We start from the raw sequence: 25,017 nt of genomic DNA, 5'->3' as shown, positions 1-25,017 counted from the left end.
GTAGACCCATATAGAGAATTGTATAGACAATTCAGTTTTAACGGAATACCAGTTAAAAATAATAAATGCCTGATGGTGATTAAATACATTTTTGCTACTTCTAACTGGCAGTAGCTTTTTGGAGAAATTTATCACTACGGTTTTTGAAAGAAATAAAGGAATAAATCCATCTTTAAATAAACTTATTTGAATTCAATTAAGTCCTTATATGATAATCAGAAGTCTGGCTTTTAATATCATGTAAAATATTTAGGAATCTTTTGAGAGTAAAGGGAATTTTTACATCACTTTATATCAGGAATGCAAAAAAAAATAATAATAATTAAAGCACATCTCTGAATTTCTCAATTGTCCAAGAATTGTGTAGTGTGCTAGAAGCTAACTTTGAATAATTTAACTAGTAGCAGGCTACTTTTCGATCATCTCAGTTTGTCAGATTTGTTAAATGAGATCCTTTTTCACATTACTTCTGCTTCGTCCTATTGTAATAAATTTGGATTATGTGTCAATTATCCAAATTTATAGGCTACCCACCTTTCAGGTCTGAATATGTATGTGATTTTTAATTTAAGGCTTTCTCGAAGTACAGCATTTATTATCAGTTCTTTCTTTAAAGCAGCACTCAGTTAACCAGTATTTTGCACTCCTAAACATCATCTCTTTTCAAGGTCATCAGTTTTGTGACACTGCTGGAAATGAAGTGGGACGTATGGTTTGGTTTAATCAAATTTCATGCTCTACTGCTTCCTACTTATGGCCTTTCTGCTAATTGATCAAGTTTTCAATTAAAGTCCTCAATCTTTGTTTTAATTCTTTGTTAAGGTTTTTATTCCATTACATGGTTTTATAGGATCTAAGTTGCTACAAGTGCAAACTGTCTCTTCCTATTCTATCCACTGTCGGGTTATAATTATTTGACAGGATAGCTTCCCATCACTACCACCCCACACACGTTAAAGTTCATAGCTACTATCTATTGGGTTTTTTTTAATGAATGCTGAGTTAAATACTTGGTGTGCAGAGGAAACATCATTATATGTCATGTATTTCCATTTCCCTTCTTAGTGGAAACTGATGTAAGCATAGTACTCTGTCCTTTTTTTAAAAAAAGATAGTGCTATAAATATGAGAAAATGAGACTTTCTCCGCTTCTTTGAGGACATTTTCATTAAAGAAAAAAGTGGCCATTTGTAAATTATTTGCAAGGACAGGAGATTCAGAAGAGAGCTTCTGTAGATCATGGCGGGATTTATCATTCCTGCATGGTGTAAATTATTCATATGGCCATAATATGAATTTTTCAGGGATAGTAGGAAGGTGAGATGGAGGGACAGAGGTGGGGTATCTTCAGGTCAGAGATATCTCCTGGCAATTGCCTGGATTAGTTCTTGAAATTTTTTTGGCAAGCTTTTTCAGAAGTGGTTTGTCATTGCCTTCTTCCAAGTGCTGAAAAAGAGTGTCACCCAAGTGGCTTCATGCTTAGGGTGGAACTAGAGCTCATGACCTCCTGGTTTATAGCCCAGTGTTTTAACCACGACATTAACTGGGTTTCAATAGGAAGGTATCTACTCATAATAGGAAGCCTGCAACACAGAAGCTCTAGATAATTTATGTATAATGTTTGTAAAATGGCATACAGTGAGCTTAATTAGGCTGGGCAAAACCTTCTATCAAAATAGCAATACAGTCAAGGGAGTTTCTACCTGTCTGAGGAATTGCTTACATATCTCACTTATGCATATGCCTTAATTCTCATAACTACTTCTCAAGTGATACATGGGTGAAAATTAGGGATGTCATAACAAGGATATTTTTACCTGAAATGTGGAATATGGAAGATAGGTGAATCACAATCTAAGCTGCAGATACATGAAGTCTTGCCTTACCAATATTTCAGGTGAAATAACTATTTCTTATTCAATCTTTTAAGCTCAGGTTAGTAAAGCACACCATTATATTTCTTTTATCAAATTGTGATAACATTTGAAAAAAATATTGTTTCTTCTTATAATAGGCAAGCCATTATTTTTTTTAGAAAGCTTCTAAAGCAAAATGCCTTTTTAAAATAAATAAATAAATAATATTTCTTTTGACTTTTAAAAGATGAGGAACAGTGTAATTATATCAATAATATAAAACAACTTCTATAAAATAGCACATTTATTTTTTCAGCGGAACAAATCCCATAAAAGAGCAGTGCATGAAATTATTATTTAAATTACCATTTACTTAGACACAAGTTGTATGATGCAGCCTTATGGTTGCACCTATCTTCAAAAGATATGATCGAGATGCATATTCAGCAGGACCACAGATGGATGAACTAAGAGATTCACTTTTGCAAGAGATGGATATTAGGATAACTCACTCCTAAAGCAGAATCCAGAAATTTGCAGTGGAGTGTCATCAGTGTGCAGAAAGCACGCAACTCTATTGCTTTTATTTAATACTAGCTGGACGCCCATGCTTTGCTACGAAACTATGTGCTTCGTCTTGATAAATTGACACTTACAGCCTGAAACTTAATGTAGAATGTGTAATTCTGTAGCATCAGTGTGTGTTAATATAATGCAACTAGCAGTTGGAACAGAGGGAGAGGGGAGTAGAATATCCCAGCCCGCAGCATCCATCGGTATTCACCCTGGCTAGCATCCTGTCAGTGTGTGAGAGAGTTGAGTGGTGTTTGGAAACCCAAACAGTATTTACTGTGTGAACAAGAAGGAGACAGGAAGGAGGCTGGGCGTGGCTTAGCTCAACTGTTCTGTAGTAAAGCTGCTTGCTGCTGTGAAAGTAAAAATGAAACTGAAACTGAAAGTCCTCTCCTCTGCTTGTGTTTTGCATTTGGAATAGATTTCTTTTGAGGTGGGGAGTGGGAGTAGAACTTCTTAGCATCAGAGCGTGTTAATAATAATATAGGAAATATTAATGCTGTGATGGTCATTTTGAAAAATCCTTTCTTAGTGAGTGCCTAGAAGCCAAGAGGAACATACGTGGCAAATTTCAAGTTTGTAGGCTTTACGGTTCTGGAGATTTCGTGATTAACGTGTGAGTGGTTTTCACTTTTATATATATAGATAGATGAGATAATGGGAATGTAAAACCATTGTTTGTAATTATATGGATAATGGGCAGTCCAATCTGGGTAAAATACAGGTATTTAGTTTCTTGTAGAGATGGCAGATCTCAAAATGATCAAATATAGTTTGACAGACATCGTCCTATATTTTGTTACTTGAGGCCCATAGTAGTGTCTATGGCCCAGCTACAGCATGTGTTTTTTAAAATCCACTTTAAAATAGCATTCCCAATTTACTATTTGATTCACGTTTTGTTATGCCATCTTTGCTTGTCCAGGCTTAATTAAAGGTAATGGATAAGACACTTTGAACCTTCATGGTTGGGTGTCACTGTGTGTTACCCATAGCTTTACCACACATAACCTAAACTACTCTTAATTTTTTTTCCATAGGCATAGAATGCACCACTACAAGATATTTTACATAATCCGTAAGGATTCTTAAGGATTATTTATTTAAAAATTTGCAGTTAATGTTTAATAGTCCTAAAAATTTATTGCTTAGAGCATTTATGGTAAGGACAATTTGCATTTTATGATAATTTTCAAATATATAGCATAAAACACAAGAAAACTGTTTTTGGTTTTCCTGCTTAAGATGCAGAAAAAAGTGTTCTTTCTAAACTAGAACTGATGAACTGATCAGAGTCACTGTAGTTCAGAACAATTCCACAGGGGTTCATGTAATGTATTTGATATGCAAAGGTGTTTTTTTTTATTTTTAAATTCTAATGACTTTGCCCTTCAGGCATGATTCAAGTCTACAACAAACATTAGATATATTTAAACTAGTCTTGTGTTTTAATCTAACATACATTCTTCTTGGAAAAAAGAGCAGTGGAATTTATTTCAACCTGGTTCAGTAAAATGATGGACATTTCTATGTTGTATTTGTCCTTTACAGCCTGAATTGGCATTGAATCCATAGGAAATGCTCAGGAAACTGTATAGTATATAAAACTACCAGCCCAAATTAGAACTGTAAAACTTGGTGGGGTTACACAATTCCTCAATTCCTCTTTTCCTCTCTTATTATGAGGGGTAGAAGGACCAAGGTCAAGTGCGACCAAGTCTGAGACCAGATGAATCTATTACAATAATAATGCACAGATGTCAACTGTTACTCTGACTGAGAAATGATCTAGTCTTAGCCTGTTAGAGCATTCAGGCAGATACAAAAGAGACCTACGGTTTAAACCTTAGGACTGCTGTACCTATAGCTTGAAGCTTACAACTGGATTGCTGGGTTTTTATTCAGTCACAGCTTTTCTAAACAAAGTAAATAAGCTTATCAAAAAGATGAATTTCTGAATCACTCAGTCTATGAATCTCTGCATGCTAGCTTTTGAATTCAAATAACTCTCTGAAGCTTGGCCATGATAATTTGGCCATGAAGATGCACTGAGCAAAGAATGCTGATTGATTTTTTCCCCAAATTTCCTGTCAATTGCTTCTTGAAAATGCAAGGATGGACTGAATGAACACTTAATATGGTTCAGAAGCTTTTAAAAAATTTTTCCTATGAGATTGTTTCTTTAAATCAGAGTCAGTTTCAGATATTGGCACAGCGCCTAAGAAAACTCAAAACTCTGTTGTGGATATTTACCAAGAATCACTTAGTTTTTATAGTGAAGGAAATTTAATTATAATAGATCTGACAATTGGTGGATCAGTCTTAGACTTATCTAAATTGGCTGGTAATAGGTTTAAGGTAAGAGACTGTTCTCCTAAATCTGTGATAGTGAACCTATGGCACGCGTGCCACATTAGAGCCCTCTCTGCGGGCATGCGAACTGTCACCCCAGCTCAGCTCCGCTGTGCATGTGCTTCCAGCCAGCCAGCCGGTTTTTGGGTCTCTGCCACGCATGTGCAGAGGGTGGGACGCATGTGGGAGATGCGCATCCATGTGCAGGGTGGGGCACATGTGGGGGGTTGCACACGCATTGTATTATGGGTGTGTGCGTGCTTTCGGCACTCGTTGCCGAAAAGGTTAGTCATCACTGTCCTAAATGGTTGAAAATACTACAGATTGAACTTTTCCCAGTTCAGTCTGGAAGTTTAGTAGTTTATTTGAATTGTGGATCTAAGCAGACCTAAGCTTAGTTTATCACTGTGATTTCAACATGGCTATAGATCTTCTTGTGGTGACTTACTGCCCCATCTGTTTTAAAATATGATTTAAATGCAAAACAAATTAATAGGAGGCTACCAAGCTGCAAAGCAAAGCACCATTCTCTGCCATAATTACTGTTTACACAAACATTTATTGCAATTCATAATTTGCTAACAGACACTGCTTTGCTTAGATAAGTAACTATTTGACTCACTGCTAAAGAGACAAAGGTAAATTAGGGAGACAGTCAATGTTGTGGACTAGAGAATGTGGGAATAATGACTTTGACAACTATTTTGTGAATGGACATCACCTAAAAGCAGCCATTTTGTGAAAAGGAATATGCTCTCAAAATTGCAAATCTGGAGACAAGCCCCCAAATACTACAACCTCCTTTATCATCCACCATACCACACTCCTGCATCTCACCATTGGCATGGATCAACAATCATCAATCTTTTTCTTCTATCTCAAAAGGAGATGATAATGGTTGTAGGCGGGAGAAAATGATAGGAAGAAGAAAGAGTGGAATAATGGATAATCCAAGAGTGAATAATGACCTGGAAGCATTATCTTTGAGAAGCAAGAGCAGGAATGATGGGACAAGGAAAAACAACAGGTAGTGGCAATGTCAACAAAGGTGAAGAGAATATATGTAGCTCTCTGGTGCTCTCTGAGCTTTGTTGTTTGCTTGCAGATGCTTGATTACCCAATTAAATATCATCAGTGTCAATAGATATGGGATTTGCTTCCCAATAATATATAATAACTTGTCCTGTCAGTTTTGATAGAGTTGTGGTGTTTTCCATGATAGTTCCTTGATTAGGAAGGATTTTCCTGCTTCCTGCTTGATTGTTTACCTGATGTTAATGCCTGCTTACTGAGTATTGATTGTTGGAATCAATGTGTTCTGGTTTTTTTCCTTTTCTTAGCTTTTTATTATCTATTTTGAATGTTATGTACATGTGGCTTATTTTCATATGTCTATTGATGATTGATTTGTCTGAATGCCAAGAAATTCATTAGTGTTTTTGGACTTAGCTTAGTCTAGGATATTCAGTTTCCCAGATGAAACTATGGTTGAGTCTGTCCATGTATTGTGGAATTAAGGAGATTTCAATAAATTTCTTCTGAAATTTGTAACAATTTCAATTTAATTTTAATTAGATGATTCCTAAAAGTTATGAAATCAAATTAGATAAACAAATATTCAATAATTTCATTGTCCATGAAATTCTTTTTTTTCTAAAAAGCATAGTAATATGAAAAATATATATTTTTTGTAGTTTCCATGGCATTCATAGTTATTCCACTTTAAACTCTTTTTCAAATATTTAATGTAATGTATTTCTAAAGGAAAATATGTGCTGAATTTATTCTTTATTTCCTTTCAATAACTCCATTCACCATGAATGTGACTGAATATTGTTAACTAACAAAAATATCCCCTGAAAGAGAATATATGTAACTCTAGGTTGAAGTGTGGAGTCCTTGGGGCTGTCTGTGCTTGGTTGTTTGCTTGCAGACATTTCATTATCTGACTAGGTAATGCTAGTGCTAATGAATGTGGGGTTTGTTCCTTGTTTATATAGAGAGTACCTTGCTGTGCCAGTTTTGGCAGGAGTGTGGTTTTCTCAGTAGTTCCTCGATTAAGATATTGTTTTCTGCTTTTTCATTTTCTCTTTCAATAAAAAAATAAAATAAATCAACAAATAGCCATAAATAATAAAAATGATATAATAAGAAACCAAAAAGGAAACAAAAGGAACAGAACACATCCTCTCCAATACTGAGATAAGCAGGGATTAATACTAGACAATTAGACAGAAATCAATATCCTAATCAAGGTACCGCCAAAGAGAAAATCTCACCTCACTAGCACTGATGAAGTTACCTGGTTGAGTAATAAAGTGTCTGCAAGGAAATAACCAAGCTCAGAGAGCACCTGACATTGTACAAGGATTAAGAGAACTAATCAAGGGAATTGAGAATCACATAATATTTTACTAGAGTGCTCTGGAATAGATATTACAAATGCAATACAGCTTGTATTCAGTAATTATTTTCATTGGCTATTAAAATATTTGGCACAATGATAAAAAAACGGCACCTGGATTCTCTACACTCTGCAATCCTCTTGCAGCATATTTTGGTAATAATAAAAATATAATGCCATTGAGTGATGCTTCTTATATTAATATTTTCTTTCCAATACTAGGTTCTTATCTTTGGATGCACCTCAGATTCCCACTTTCAAATATCAATGAACCAAATTATACTTCTCTAACACTTTTGGTTAATTATAGACAAAAGAAAAGAACATCGATCTAACGCTAAGATATGCATATGACAATAAATATAGGTTGCATTGTTGGTAAATTGCAACAGATATCAATACAGAATGGCAGTGGCTGGGCAATTAACACCAATGTATCAAAAACATTCTGCTTTGAGTTGTGATTGCATTATACGCCATGGACACATTACCTATCGCAGAAACACTCCTCAAAGGAGCCAAAATTATCTAAAACATATTTGTTTTGGTCAAGTTCACTTATTTTATTTATTTTTATTTTATTTCCAATTTATATACTGCCCTTCTCCCTGAGGACTCAGGGCGGTGTACAGCCAGAATTAAGAACATGAAATACAAATATTAAAAAAAACAATTAAAATATATATAAATTTGGCCCCAAAATTAAAAATCACAAACCAATTAAAACATTTAAAAATTTCTTCTTAAGCCAGCCCGGCTTGCTGGAAAAAGTGGGTTTTAAGGGCACGGCGGAAGGCACTGAGGTCTTGGATTCTCCTTATCTCTGGGGGCAACTGATTCCAGAGGGTAGGTGCTCCCACGGAGAAGGCCCTCCCCCTGGGGGTCACCAGCCTACATTGTTTGGCTGATGGCACCCTGAGGAGGCCCTCTCTGTGGGAGCGCATGGGTCGATGGGAGGTCATCGGTAGCAGCAGGCGGTCTCGAAGATAGCTAGGCCCTATGCCCTGGAGCGCTTTAAAGGTGATGACCAACACCTTGAAGCGCACCCGGAAGACCACCGGGAGCCAGTGCAGCTCGCGCAGGAGCGGTGTTACATGGGAGCGCCATGCTGCTCCCGTCACTACCCGCGCTGCTGCATTCTGGACCAGTTGGAGCCTCCGGGTGCTCTTCAAGGGGAGCCCCATGTAGAGAGCGTTGCAGTAGTCAAGGCTAGACTTAAACTTTTTTGCTCTGAATTCTAAATTTATTATGTCTCTGCTTTGCTGCCTTTCGATTGTATTGTAAAATAAATTTTAAATTAATGTTATCTATGAACACATATTATTAATTTGAATTTTGTTTACTTAAAATGCCATGTTTATAAGGCGAGAACAGCAAAAGCAAAGGCTGGAAAAGGGCAAGACACACGTAAAACTTTTCCCGGAGAAGGAACTTGAGTAGGTAAAATATGAATCAAATATTCATATTTTATATGAATATTATATAAATATGAATATGTTAGTTATAGCAGCCTAACAACTGGAAAGTTGTTAGGCTGCTATAACTAACATCATTTGGGAGCGCCCACAAAGAGGTAAAACCAAACGGACAGCATTTTCTCCCTTCTGCGATTTTCTTTCTACTTCTACAACATAAAGATAGAGCTTGAAGAAGTACTTTTTCATTCATTGATTGCGAAGTTCAATTTACTGCACAGCTTATGCAAGTACTGCATGAAAATGAACTGGAAGCATCGAGGATAACTAATTTGCAAGATTTGTTTATCAGCACATTGGTCTAGACTAATGTGCAGGCCTGAAATATGTCTACATAAAAATAAATTCCATTTTATTACATTTCTTGCCTAACTGAATATACGAGAACACTATAATAAATTATTTGTATTTAATTTTTGCTGAATTTAATGCAAACACATATTGCTTGCCTATTAATTGTAATGGTCCGAAATCTCGACCATGTCTATACTGTCCAGTGGCTGCATCTCTAGAAGAGACAGATAATTCTCTTTTGAGGTCAGAACAGTTGACATTGTTTCCCTATTAATCCTTTACCTATTTTGGAAGCAATTTCAGGATACATTAATCAGTTCTGTTTCCAAAGCACACTTTTCCCAATTATGTTACCTTGAGGGTACCTGCCTATATCTTTCTGTCTTCCCAGAAGCATAAGCATGAACAATTTTTGGAAAAAAACAACAGAGTCCTCAAGCCATGAAATGTTTATGTACTTGTCTCTACCAAGGCAATAGTGGATAATTTGAAGAAATCATGATTGTTATGGAGGGACAGAGACTCCCCACTTCATGCCCAAGGGCTATCTCATCTCCAATTGGCCTCTTCTGTCACATGGTTTCTGAAACAAGATTGCTTTCCTCCACCATTCATGATTCATTCCCCTAAAAGTTAGTTTGGCACTTACCCTCCTGGCTTTTAGGAAGAGCCTGAATACTTTTATCATCTTGCCTCTGGTAGTGATAGTCTGGAGCCTGCTAAATGGATATATAGTTAGTCAATTGGATTCCACTCTTGCAGATTTTCTATTTATAATTTTAATAGTTTTTTATTATTTTGATGTTTTTTATTGATTTTTACTGCATACATTTGGTTTGGTTATGTTTTGTATTTTTTCGTATTTTAACTTTTGAACTCCCAGAGTCACATATGTGAGATGGGCAGCTGTACAAATTGAAGAAACAAGCAAACTAATAGTACCCTTGTGGTTCAGATGAAATTGGGACCATTGTCCATATATTGTTCTATTGCAACATCTAGAGGGAGATCAGGTATTCATCTATTTCACCACGTTGGTAATGTTAACCATGAGAAGTCCCATTACATAAAACTTCTATACCCTAATTCTAACAGAAGCATTACGAACATCATCATTAAATTAGGGCAGTTAAAAGATGCCGTCATCTCCGATGGTATATATACTTGGCCTTTACACAATTTTTTTCTTCATTTTTATTTTCATTTGTAAAACATGTTTAACATAGAATGATCATAAAGACCTGATGTGATTTAAACAAGTGAAACAGCTTTCTTTCAGCTGTATGAGTTTAAAAAAACAAAAACAAAAACCAAATGTCCTCATTTGCTTCTAATGCAAAGTTTGTATTATTCAGAGTAAGGCTGAAATAAAAATCCATGTTGAAGATTAAAAAAAAAAAGCACTGCCAGTACCAAGATGCAATCATATTTAAAAATATGCTGTAAGTATATTCAGCGTATTGGGTCTTCTGAATAGGATCTTAGTTTTCAAAATAAATAAGTAATCCAGAGTGAATTGTTAAATTGATTTGCTGGATTGGAAATGTTATTAGAAGATTTTATAAAAATCATTTCCCAAGATGTTGAATTAAATGGATCATAAAACGGAATATATTATTGGTATTGGATCAGAGTTGATATGAATGCTATTGTTTACAGTTCTGATCCTTGGATCATACAAGACTACCCCCTGCCTTTTCTCTTTTGATATTTGTTTTGGGAAACAATTCATTCAAACATCTCTCACTGACAGCTTGCACAAGTGCAATAAACACATAAATCCTATGGGAAATAACTTAATTTCTCAAGTACCAAACTGGTTGGAAAATGGTAGCATCCTGGAAACAGGATAGACTGAAAATAAGTTGAAAGGTATTATTATTTTAAAAAGGGAGAAAATAGCAATTTTTGTTAAACTATAAGAAAAAAAAATCCAAAATTGCTATATATTTTTCCTGAGCCTCTAGAATAAGGTCTAAGACAAAGATGCAGACACATTTTATTGCATTGATAGTGATACATTTCCCTCTTGCTAGCAAGATTATTTATTTTCAGTTTCTGCAGAGCAAGATTTTGCGTCTTCTAGCACAAAAAAAAATCTTAAAACTTTGCCATATGATTTATTCGTTTTAGTTTTCATGACTACTAGGACTGAGTGTGTGCCTGCCTGTGTGCGCTGAAGCAATTCACAAAGGTTCCTTTATAGCTGTCTGCTCAGCATGAACCCTGCTTTCAAATCCCTGCTTCCTATTCCGCTTGTCTCATCCCTCTTTCACATGGGGGAAAGATATTTTAACTCATAGCTAAACAGAAAAGAGTGATAACATTGCAAAAACAATAATTTAGCCTATTTTCTTTTAACTATTATTTTGACCTTTCACGAAGGATTTCCCTATGTAATCAATATAATGTAAAGCCATAGCCAAAGAGAAACAAGCATACATCATCAACATGTAAGATGTTATGCAGCCCTAGTTCAGTGAACTCACAATTCACTAGTTTCTGGGCTTTTTTTCTTTTTTTTTCTTTTTCTTCTGGTAGCCAGCAGACCCTTTGCTGCCCATTGGGAGACTAAGATAGATCTATTTCGGCCTTATAAGGCCTCATCAGTTAGCCACACCCTCATCTCATGTATTGTATTGTACCTTTACAGAGAGGATACATGAGGTGAGGGTGTGGCTAACTGATGAGGCCTTATAAGGCCGAAATAGATCTATCTTAGTCTCCCAAAGGGCAGCAAAGGGTCTGCTGGCTGCCAGAAGAAAAGGAAAAAAAAAAAAAGCCCAGAAACTAGTGAATTGTGAGTTCACTGAACTAGGGCTGCATAACATCTTGGTTTACGTAGGTAGAACCTGGCTAAAGAGACATACACATAAAACCTACGAAATATATATATATATTGGGAGTGGGAGAAGACCCGAATAACCAAAGACCTACATACAAACACCCGCGAATATATATATATATATATATATTTTCGCGGGTGTTTGTATGTAGGTCTTTGGTTATTCGGGTCTTCTCCCACGTAAAATTGGAAGTGTCTTGGTGACGTTTCGACGAAGTCTCATTCGTCATCTTCAGGCTGGTGTTCTCGGCTTCGTGCTTCCAGGAGCAATGTGAGATCGCAGCTGTCTCTTCCTTTTAACTGCTAGTGGGGGTGTGAGCTGATTGGGTGGGGACTTGGCTGTGTTCTGATTGGGTGGAGGTGTGTTCTGATTGGTTAGGGGCTTGGCTGTGCTCTGATTGGATGGGGAGTTGGTTGTGCTCTGATTGGCTGGGGGTGTGTTCTGTTTGGGTGGGGGCTTGGTTGTGCTCAGCTTAGTCTGAGTTGCAGGGGGATTTGAGCTGGTGAGCTGCGTTGTTGTTGTTTGGCTTCGTGTTTGTGGCCGTGCGAGCTCTTCAGAGGGGTTTAAAGTGGCTAATGATGCGGCTGCGGTCTGGCTTCTGGTCCTTGGTCGTGGCTCATTATCAGTGTGGGTTTGAGTCTGCTTTCTGCGTGGATGTGTGGTGGTGACATCCTGTGTGGCTCTCGTGAGTGTGGGTCTGGTGTCATTCGTCGTGTTAGGAACTCGTTTGTCAATAAGGGCGGGTTTCCAAATGGCTGGTAGGCGGGAGGTATCGTCTCGTTTGTTCATGCTGTGTGGGCGTTTTTCTATCTCGATGGCTTCTCTGATTATTCTGTTGTTAAAGTGTTCAGTTTTGGCGATAGTTCTGGTCTTTTTAAAGTCAATATCGTGTCCTGTGGCTTTAAGGTGTTGGACCAGGGAAGAAGTTGGTTCCTCTTTTCTGACTGAGTTCTTGTGTTCTTCTATGCGTGCACTTATTCGTCTGTTGGTTTGTCCGATGTATGTGGTGGGGCAGGCGGTGCATGGGATTTCATATACTCCTTGATTTTCTAATTCAATTTTGTCTTTGGGGTTCCTTAGGATGGTGGATATTTTTTGGTTTGTGCAGAATGCTGTCTTGATGTTATGTTTGTGGAGGATTTTGCTTATTCTGTCTGTGGTGCCTTTTATGTATGGGAGGAGGGCTTTGCCGTTTTCTTGTTCTCTGTCTTGGATTTTAGTGGGGGTTTCTTTTTGGATTAGGTTGGTGATCTTATTTCTTTGGAATCCATTGGATGTTAGTACATTAGTGAGAGTGTGTAGTTCAGTTTTTAGGTGTTGTTCGTCAGCTAAGCGTTTTGTTCTGGAAATGAGTGTCTTGGCTACAGAGTTGATCTGGGCAGGGTGGTGGTGTGAGAGTGCGTGCAGATAGCGGTTTGTGTGTGTTTTCTTCTGGTAGATAGTGTGTCCTAGGGAGCCATTGGATTTTCTGTAGACTAAGACATCCAGGAAGGGAAGTTGGTTGTTCGCTTCTGTTTCCATGGTGAACTGTATTTTGGGGTGTAGGCTGTTGAGGTGTGTGAGGAAGTTGTCCAGTTTTTCTTTCCCATGTGGCCAGATTATGAAGGTGTCGTCTACATATCTGAGCCAGAGTTTGGGTTTGTGATCAGATTTTTCTAGAGCTTGGGTTTCAAAGTATTCCATATAGAGGTTGGCAATGACAGGTGAGAGGGGTGATCCCATGGGTGCTCCTTCTATTTGTTTGTATTTCTGTCCATTATAGATGAAGTATGTGTTGGATAGGCAATGGTTGGTCAGATCTAAGATGTGCTTGGGGGGGTTATATTTGTTTTGGATAACTGTCAGGGCTTCTTTGATTGGTACTTGGGTGAAGAGGGATATGACATCGAAGCTCACAAGTAGGTCACTGGGCTGTAAGTTTTGTTGCTTTATGATGTCTATGAACTGGAATGAGTTTTTTACGTATGAGGTGATGGATTCTGCATAGGGCTGTAGTTGTTTGGCGAGAAATTTGGCTAGGTTTTGTAGAGGTGAGCCTATGGAGCTGACTATGGGTCTAAGTGGGGTTCCTTCTTTGTGTATCTTGGGGAGACCATAAAGCTTAGGGCATCTGGATGATTTCTCTCTGGGAATGATTCTTTGCTGAATCTCTTCGCTGATGGGGGAGGCTTTTATTTTGGATCTGGTGGTTTTTTATTAGGAAAGATCCATATGGTTAAAGGCAGTGGTTTCTGATTAGAACTGTAAATCACTTTCAGTAAATTAATTTACCTGTCCACAAGAAAAGAAAAACTTATCATTGAATCTGAGAGCCAAATGCCCCAGCTGCACATCATCTCTCTGTTCCTGAATTCCAATATATCCACTTTATTTCAGTTTTCCTTAGTAATTTCTGTTATGAGCTAACTTTTGTAGCTGAGTCGCAACAACTGAGAACAAGCAGATGGTAATCTAAGAACAACTATATTTGGTGCTATGATTCAGCTGAATCAATGTGCCTAAGATAAGATATGCGGCACTGCTATATTGATTTCCAGAGGTAACAATTCTTTTCAAATGTTACTCCAAGGTGCTGAGAAAGTCAACGTTGCTTTGATTTTGGCTTTGTCCGTTGATTTAGATCCACGTTGTTAGAAAGCACATGGGATTCCGTCTGCAAAACATGTTTTAGCTCAACTTTGAATTTTGGTTTCAATAGTCATTCAAATTCCTGGTCACAGTAAACTCCATATCTAGACTATATAATACTTGTATCAGGCCAAAGACTATTTTAAAACAGAGGTTCAAGTCTTTTAAAGGCTGGGAGCCATATCTGGCTTTTGAGAAACTTAGAAGTGGATAGAACAGAATAACAATAATATAATGTAATCATTACATACAATTTTCATTATACTCTATGTCATATTACAATTATATTTTGACTGGCTAGTCATTGAGCTCCACTTATAAAGGTTTTGGAAGAAATACAACTTTATTTCAATGTAGCATGATATAGTAGGAAGACTACATTATTAAAGCAAGACTCAACTTTTTTTCCTAACTCTCTTGAGAGGCTAGATCCTATCCAGAGGTATATTTCATTGAGAAGCTTTCTCCTTCAAATTCAGTATTCAGATTCAGTCCACAGAATACAGTAGCTTCTGCTAGTAACCTTTAAAAAAAATCTTGTCTTTCCAACATGCTCTAGGCTGTGATTAAAGTCTGAGGACTACCAAAGTCAGGAAGTTTTTGTCTATATTTCTATAAATGGATGGTCTATTTTGCTTTTGAGCATATCTTATTTCTTTTCGATTTTTTTCCCATTCTATGGCTGAGAAGATTTAGTTGAACCTACGCCCCATCTATGCGACCTGTAGGCCATAATTGCCCACTTCTGTTTTCTGTTACTCTGCTGCTGTGCAGGAAACACAAAGTTGGATAATTAGTTATTCAAAGTCAAACTCATAACTTTTTAAATAATGAAAGGTGCCTTTAGGGCTTTAGGGGAAATAGTTACCAATGCCCAAAGGCTTGCAATTTCAGTGGAAGATATAAACAAATGATACACAAGTACAGAGTAGGGAAGATGGATGGAATGTGACAGCAAAAACAGTGTGACAGCAGTGAAACACAATGCTTGCAGCATTTATGGTCCCATTCCCTAAAGTCCAACTCTGAGATGATAAAACATGTTTTTAATGTTTACCAGAAACCTGAAGGCTTTTAGCTAGTGCACTGTGACTGAAATATGCAACCTTATATTTTCCTGATATAAACATATTGCCTAAGTTTTTTTTCAAAAGGCTATCTGGACTCAAAACAGGTACTAAGCAATGAATTTAATCTCGTTACCAGCACAAATATTATTGGGGCAGTTTTTGGTATTATTGCTCACTAATATACGGCAGCTGAAAGAACAGGGAAAAGTGTGCTTTTATTTATATGTGATTTTGTGACACAGAAAATAACTGTACAGTGTACAGAAAAAGAGCAGAAAGAACCCAACCTGTCAGACTGGCACATAGAGTGGATATTCCTGCTTATCTCAGCATGAGAATGGGTCACCTACCAAAAAATAAGATGACAGCCTACCCCTTTCCTTTGAGGAAAGTGGCTGCAACCCAAACTTTTCTGACTCCATATTAATATAGTTTTTAAAGTAATTAATTAACTAACTCAAAGGATGCACTGCCAGAAGATGATTTGATTACAGATAGTCCTTGATTTACAATTGGTTCTTTAACGATTGTTCAAAATTCCAATGTCCTTGGAAAGTATGTCTTACACTTCCAGCTGTCATAAAGAAACACACACATCCCTACAGTCACATGATCATGATCTGGATGTTTGACAACTTGTTTGCCGAATGCCAACTTTCATGAGTTCACTCTTTGAATCTTCTCTGCTGGCTTTCCTGGAAAGTCAATGGGGAAGCCAGCAGGAAAGGTTACAAGAGAGTGCTCCCTCTCATCCCTGGAGGCTGGCTGAAAGAATTGCCTGCTGGGAGGGGATCTCAGCTCTTTGTGCAAGGACTGCCTGCCAGTAGCCAGAGCAGAGGGGAAATTCTTCATTGGGTTGCAGGAAGACAGTTAAAGTCCTGAAGATTTTAGCTCAGTTCCTGCAGACCCATATTTCCCCAGTGCAAATATCTAGCTGCCCAGTATAGAACAGAAGAGGATGGTGTAATTCATGTCAACATCTAATTTGCAAAAGAAAACAAACACAGATTTTATCTACTAGTAGCCCAAATTCTTTCTTAACTAGAATTGAGATAATATTGCTTGAAAACAATATATTTAATAAAAAATAAATATTAACAGAATAACAGTTGGAAGGGACCTTGGAGGTCTTCTAATCCAATCCCCTGCTCAGGCAGGAAGCCCGATACAATTTCAGACAAATGGTTGTCCAATGGTGGTCTCTTCTTAAAAACTTCCAATGTTGGAACATTCATAACTTCTGGAGGCAAGTGTTTATGCCACTGATTAATTGTTCTAACTGTCAGGAAATTTCTCCTTAGTTCTAGTTGTTTCCATACATTGCTTCTTGTCCTGCCTTCAGGTGCTAGTAACAAGTCGATTTTATGGTATGGTATGTACCACACACATTTTTCCTTCCTTTTTTATTTTTGTCATATTAAGAATCAGCAATACTTATCAATGTTATTACTTGACTTTTTTTTATTGTTGAACCTTATAGATCAGTATTGAGTTGCCAAGAATTTTGCAATGCAAGCAAGCAGCAGGGAAAACAAATGATCTAAAGTTTCACAGCAGTGACAGGAATATTTATGGAATATCCTGAATAATTCTGTACTTTAAGCTTTTGGGACTTTTATAAAGAAATTAATAATTAAACAACCTATTGTATTTTTAAAATGTACCAGTCTTTAGACAGAAAAGAAAACTGAACAAGATTTATCACAAGAGAGATAGATTAACAATTTGTTCCATTTTTCATAGGATAAAAATGGTAGAATACGTTTAACAGAACATGAAGAATTAATGGGAGTGGTTTTAACTTTTTAAATATAGGAATACAATTAAAAGTAGAGCAAATTTTGCATAAATTAGGATTTCAAAATTGTATATTAACAAATTATATAAATATATTTTATATTAAAATATAATAAAAATATATTATCTGAAAATACTGGTCTCCATCATGCTTCTCCTTCTCCTTCTCCTCCTCTTTTGCTGCTGCTGCTGCTGTTCAATGTTGGAGCAATGAAATATTAACCTGTTTCTAAACTTCAGCAGTAGATAGAATGTTTCTGTGCTTAAATCCAGAAAGAATTTTCTTAAGCAAGTTTCATTCCAGTCAGTATACACATAGGAGAAAGCAGTTGAAGACAGCAGTGCAGTATTTCTGTGAACATGGAACCAATTTGACATAAACTAGTACTTTCCATGGTGTAGAATACTATGTCTTCCAGAGTCAGTTATAAATTTTTTATATTCATTTATTTCATTGCCATATTTATTTAAATGCTATGAGTGTAAACTGATTAGTTTTATTATATATCTCCTATACATATACTAAAATTTAACTGTATGGAAATAAGTCTCAATGAATTAAGAGATACGTCCTAGAAATATTGTAAATAGTGAGAAATCTAAAAGTATGCATCTCACTTTTTCTTTTAAATGAGTAAGTTACTGGTGCCAAGAATTGAAAATCAGCAAGAAGAAAAAGCTCAAAGCATATTATTTCATATTTTTGGACCATATAACACAATTGATTTTAGGCATAATTTTTCACTGTCTTTAAAGAGTTCTTTCTATCATTCCATTGATTTTAGCAGGTGCTGAATTAATGAAGCTGTTTGCACATGATAAGATTACTAGAAAAAGAATTCTATTAACATTTTCATTTCCATTTGTTACAAATTGTAAATTCTGTCTGTCCAGCAAGGAACCTGTGGTGATCTATACAACAATAGCAACACCCTAGTCTTCCAATTCACCCATGCAGTCAGCATAAAAAGAGCAACAAACGTAATTGCAGTAGCATATCAACATTTCTCATTTGTCTCAATTATTAAATGTCCAGAAGTAGAAATATATCAGAGGAGGAAGCTGGCTCACAACCAGAACAGAGTTGCCACTTCTCTGGGGGGTTTGCTGCTCTGAGCCTTCTATTATGTTCTAACTGATCCTTTTTTTAAAAAAATGGACACTCTAGGATTTAATCTGTAACCCTTTTTAGGACAAACTACTTTTACTACTGCTATGGGTCCTTATCTAAATACAAAGATAGAAGAAGAATTTATCAAGATTTTATTCCTTGACTGGTTTTACCTCTCTGATGCAAAGTATTAGTGGGATCAAAGCCAATGTGCTGTTATACCACAAATGATGGGAGCTATGAGCTTGATCGTTGTGCATAATGAAGAGAAACTTCTATTCCAACCTAGAAAGTTATAATGGTTGGGAAATTTTACTTTCAGGGAACTGAAGAGGAATTACTATAGAAGGTACTATATATTATTGAGCTACACAGTTTGAGGGTCAATGACCAGAGTACTATATTATGTTGGCATTTCTATCTTTACCAATTTATTATGGTTCTTGGGATTTCAGACTATGTGAATTTTAAACACAAACAACATTTTGGAATGCAAAACTAATGCCATGCTTAACTGCTTCTTCTCTGGGATGGCAATGTTAATCAGAAAAACATGATATGTTTTGACATTTTTTCAATGGAGTGATGTAAACAGTGGCATTATCCCACCAGAGGATTGTAATTAGTATTTTTTGTTTATAAATAATCCAAAATTGGAATGTTGACATAAATTTGGTGTTTGGAGGGATTCTCACTTCTTTCAGTTGGGCTTCCTATTATTCGGGTATATTACTGAGCAACCACATTTTCTACTGAGGCTGACAGAATCCACTCTTTTGCAGGAAATCCCTAGAATTTACAGTCACAACTGAAGATACTCTCAGTCTATTTCCCCCCATGCCCCCAGAAAAGTATAAAAGGTTATTTGCACTAAGGTAGCCAAATTAGGTATTGGTTAGTCGAATAATGGTAGCTTCATTTCTTCACTGTTATGCAGTAAAAGGTAGTATTACTCTTTACAATTGCCAGATTTATGTATCAGCTTGTTAAAATAGAATACTTTGATCACATCATGTTTTTAAAGAAATATTCAAAGTACTCTCTGAATAAAAATTCATCATAATCCAGATAATCAGAGTTAATTAATTAACTCACATACATAATTTATCTAAGAAAAATATCCACTGAATTTGTATAGGCTTACTTCTGATTATAATGGTTTAACAAGTGGCATTTAACCAGCTGAAATGAGAGTGTAATTTTTAGCTTTTTATTTATCTATCTATCTATATCTATCTATCTATCTATATAAATAAAAATGTAAATGTTCGTTTGTTCAAAATCTTAAATCTTCGAAAGTTCTTCACCGATTGCTTTGAAATTTTGACACAACGTTGCATTCGAATATGCACGTGTTTTTATATACCTATATTATATAGATGACACACCTGTGACAGGTAAAAACATGCTTTTTTGAAAAACAGCACCATCTGTTGGACGTAAAAGCAACACACACTATACGCAGAGCCCACCAGTCTTTTCACTCGGTCGATTGGATTCAGACCTCAGTTGCCTTTCTCTACGTTTCTTTTTGGACTTTAACATCGCAACACCACAATGGCAGGCACGAGCCGGGTCTTTTCCCCTCAGCGCTGCCACCGCCAAACTCACAAGCAAAATGGCGGGAAATGTCAACCACTGCGAAGCCCGGCCGGAGGCCTCCACCATTCCCATGATGTGCAGCTCTCCCAATACAAGCACCAAATAGGTAAAAGTCCAAGAAAGCAATTGCTTAAATGACGTTAAACTCCAAAAAGAAACATAGAGAAAGGCAACTCAGGTCTGAATCCAATCGACCGAGTGAAAAGACTGGTGGGACGGAGGCAAAGTAGGCGTGACCTGAGTTACAGAAGGAAATTATTGGCACTTGGTCAATAGTATACCCACAAGACCCACAACGCGTGGCCAGGTACAGCTAGTTTAAAATAAAAAAGAATTTTAAAATAAAGCATTGCCACTTAAATTGATGGTGGGTTATAGCATCTTTGCCTCTTATTTTCTTTGATAGTCTCCTCAAAGAAAACAAAAACTCTATTTTATAATTTTCATTATTTGCTGACTTTCCTTATGCTGCTTTACATAAACAATATGAAAGATAGTTTGGTCTAGTATTTAAGGCATAGGCTAGACATCAGGAGATCTAGTTCCACTTTCAGCACGAAACCAGTCACTCTCTCAGAACAAACCACCTCACAGAATGTTTGTTGTTGGGAAAATAGGAGAATAGGAGGAAGAAATATTTCTGTATTTTTCCGAGTATAAGACACACCTTTTTCCCCCCTAAAAGGGGTGAAAATTTAGGTGTGTCTTATACACCGAATGTACCCCGCCCACCCACTGCTCCCCACCCTTTGGCCTGTGCCTCAGCAGTTGCCTCCTTTATTTATTTATTTTATTTGTTCAACTTGTATGCCTCCTTTCTCCGAAGACTCAAGGCGGACAGCAAACAGCAAGAAAAAACAGCTCCTTTCAGCTTCAGCACAGGCTAATTAGCACAAGTAGATTAGATCCCGACTCCCGACTCACAGCTGATTTGCTCTCAGCTGTTTTGCACAGAGCTCTGCTGCTTTCTGCACGGAGATAAATTGCTGGAGCATATTTTTTTTTCCTTGTGCTAATCAAGCTATGCTGAAAACGAAAATGAAAGTAAAGCAGGCTGTTTGCTATTTGCTGTAACGAGGCAAAATTAGGCACAGGCATGGGGAGGTTTCTTTTCTCTTTTTCCTCACCAAAAAAGGTAGGTGCAAACAATGGGAAATTTAGTGCAAAAGAGTCCAAGGTTTTAAAACACAAAAGAAAAAAAGGAGAAAGAAAAAGGCAAAAATAAAAATGGGAAGGGAGAAAAAGAAATGAAAGAGAAAGATGTTATACATATTTAGAATTGAAATATGAATAGTAGTAAGAAATAAATGGGAAATCATGATTGTAAAAATGAAATGAATAATAATTGGAATATTTGTTTTTGTATTTTTGAAATCTAGACAATGATGAGTTTTTCTTTTTTTCTTTTTTTAGAAATATGAATAAGTATAAACTGTAACAATTGAAATACCTTTAATGGCATATGGTGGTGAAAGTAAAAAGGATTAAGTTGTAGCTTGGATAATTAAATTTAAATTTAAATTTAATTTAATTTAATTTAAATTTTTAAATTTAATTACGGAAATTGTAACAATTGAAATATTTTTAATTATATATTGTGATGAAAGTAGAAATGATTAAGTTGTGATTTGGAGGATTATATGAGCAAAACTATTTGGGTTATTGAGAGAATTTAAGATGTGAAAATGGGAAGGGGAAAGCTCTATTTAATATAAGGGAAAGCTCTATTTAACTAGGGAATTGTAATAATTGAGATACTATTAATTGTATATTGTGTTGAAAGCAGAAATGGTTAAGTTGTGGTTTGGAGGAATATATGGGGGAAATTATTTGGTTTATTATTATTGGTAAATATAATTAATTGATTTGTAAGAAATTGGATTGCATGGAAATAATTGGAATATTCATGTTCATATTGATTAATATACAAAAAAGATAGTTATATAACTAATTTATTTATATTAAAATGTTGAATTTGTATTAAACAATTGTAATATTACATAATTAACCAATGTGAGGATGGATATATAAATAGATGACAATGGGAAGGGGTATAATATAGAACAGAAGGGAAAAATTGAATTTGATTAAGATTAGAGAGGAGGATGAAGGGTAATATTGGTTTTAAAAAAAACAGATGAGGAATAAATATGGCAAAAAAGAAATATAGAAATTGTAGTAAATTTAATTGAAATGACTAAAAACTGTTTATTTATTTATTTATTGGTTCGATTTATATGCCGCCCTTCTCCGGAGACTCAGGGCGGCTTATAATGCGTTAAGCAATAGCCTTCATACTTTTGTATATATCTGCTTAGTAGGGCTTTCGGCCCCCCAAGCGGTGTTCTTTTTTATACAAAGTCAGCTTATTGCCCCCACAATCCGGGTCCTCATTTTACCTACCTCGAAAGGATGGAAGGCTGAGTCAACCTTGAGCCTGGTGAGATTTGAACTTGCAGTAATTGCAGGCAGCCGGCAGCTAAGTGCTACTTAACAGCACTTTAGCCTGCTGCACCACCAAGGCTCCTTAAATTTGTGAACCAGCCAAATACTCTGCTCAAAGAAAATACATTGTATGTTTGTATGTGTGATTGTCTAAAAAATAAAAAAAAAACTTTTTATAAAAAACAAAAAAACAAAAAAGGTGCGTCTTATACTCCGGTGCGTTTTATACTCTGAAAAATACAGTAATATGTTTACTGCCTTGAATAACAAAGGCAGGATATGAATGAATGAATGAATGAATGAATGAATGAATGAATGAATGAATGAATGCTTTGTTATTACCTTGTTTATTTGCCAGAACAAGAAATATTGATTAATAACTACACTTTATCAATAATCTATCAACTCAACCACTCAAATCCCCAGAACCCCAATATTGGATTCATTACACTACTGAATATAGTTAAGAATATAGGAAAAATTCTACCTATTCTGTTGTAGGCATGGCTTGAATATAAATGCACACCATTTATTCTTTCCATTTTTTTCCTGCTAAATGTGGAATGAGTTTGCTTGACAAGGAGATCTTGGCAATTCAAAAAGTTTAAAACTCTTTTGTTAGTTTTTAGGTCAGTTGTAGTTGATGCTAATGGCAATCAAGTTTAATATGTCGCAGAGAACAGTATATGGTTTGTGTGTAGCAACTGTATGGAGTCAAGCTTAACTTGAGGAATTATTTGGTTTTAGTTTGCATAATAAATGTATTAATATGGTTAAGAGGTTTTCTTCCTCTATTGTATTTATTTATTTATTTATTAGTGTCCTGCCTTTATTATTTTTACAAATAACTCAAGGTGTCAAACATATCCAACATACCATTCTCCTATTTTCCCCACAACAACAACCCTGCGAGGTGGGTTGGACTGAGAGAAAGTGATTAATCCAAGGTCATCCAGCTGGCTTTCATGGCTAATGCAGAACTTGAACTCATGACTTTCCACTTTTTAGCTTGGTGCCTAAACCGCTAGAAAAACTGGTTCTCTACTATTACCATGCTCCAGTATTGCTAAGTTTCTGTATTTTCTGCCAGAGTGCTATGCACTAGATAGGATATATTTATTTGCTTTCTGCTCCTTTTAATAGCTCAACTGAATGTTATTTGAGGTATAGTATTCTGAGAATTCAGCTAACTGTTTTAAATATACATAAAAAAATAAGATGGAATAATGTACACACAGAAGGAAATAATGTTCTGTAAATCCCTTTTACATTATTGTAACTCACAGTGCCTATTATCTTCCACTCATCAGTGTACCTATGGAAAGTTAAAATCAAAAAAGTGTTAGATATATTATTCAGTTGATTCAGGTGAGTGAATTTGTATTACTCTTTTATATGACTTTTTCATCTGAGTTTTACACAGCAGCTGCCTAATTTTCTCATTATGCAGCAACCACCACATAACATTATCACAGTAAATTCTTTTAGGAGTGTATGCTTTAAAGTTGCAGAGCCAAACAGTAGGCAAAAAGGCCTACTGAACATTATTATATTTAAAATCAAATATCTGTATATCGGATCGTACTATTAATCTGACATCACTCTGAATTTGTAGGCTAATGGAAAACATATATAAGGAATATGAATGAATATATTGTTTCTTTCAGTTGTGTAGTATCCACTTACTCCTTGCATATATTTTATGGTAATTCATGCACAGACTGCCTCTTAATTAAAGAAATTGTAATAATTAGGGTTGCCAGGTCTGCTTCCAAAAAATAGCGGACAACCCGGGGGGGGGGTTAAGTAGTAAAAAATTTTTTAAAAAATTACAATTAAATTATATTTTATTTATTTATTTATTTATTTAATTTGTATACCGCCCTTCTCCCAGAAGGGACTCAGGGCGGTGAACAGCCAAAATTAAAAAAAAGCATACAAATGCAAAAGTTAAGATAATTAAAAGAATTAAATCATTGGCTACCCAAATTTAAAACCCCAAATCCATAAAATTTAAAATCCCAATTAAGAAACCATAAAATATATTTTCATACAAACATTTTAACACATATTAAAATAATCACTTCAAAACTTTACTTAAAATTCAAAACATCAAATATAATAATATGTAAAATATTAAATTACATTTTACTTTGCTGTCATGTGTATTTTTTATTTGACTGAGCAGCTTTGATCAATTTGATCAATTCTTTGTGTTTAAGGAATAATTATTTAATTTCAGTACAACGTTGAAATATTAAAAAATATACAAAGTTCACTTCGAACTGATGGTACAAGCAGTCGGTTATGTTCGTCAGTCCACAAATTTCCCATGACGCTGAAAATTCATTCAACGTTTGCATTTGATACCGGAATTGATGCACAATACTGAAACAGTTTCAGTAAACACAGAGCTGGCTCTTTCTTGAAAAAGTACGTCCACTTATCAAGGGATGGATCGCCCTGCAGATGAACATAAACTTCTTTTAAGGCAGAAATTTCATCGAAGAGAGTGTTGGGTGGAAGTTCTTCTCGCCATGGTGATAATAACCAGATGTTCGTCA

Source organism: Pantherophis guttatus, chromosome 5 (assembly GCF_059756535.1).
Source record: "Pantherophis guttatus breed Tessera chromosome 5, ASM5975653v1, whole genome shotgun sequence".
NCBI lineage: Eukaryota > Metazoa > Chordata > Lepidosauria > Squamata > Colubridae > Pantherophis > Pantherophis guttatus.
This window is presented reverse-complemented; position numbering follows the sequence as displayed.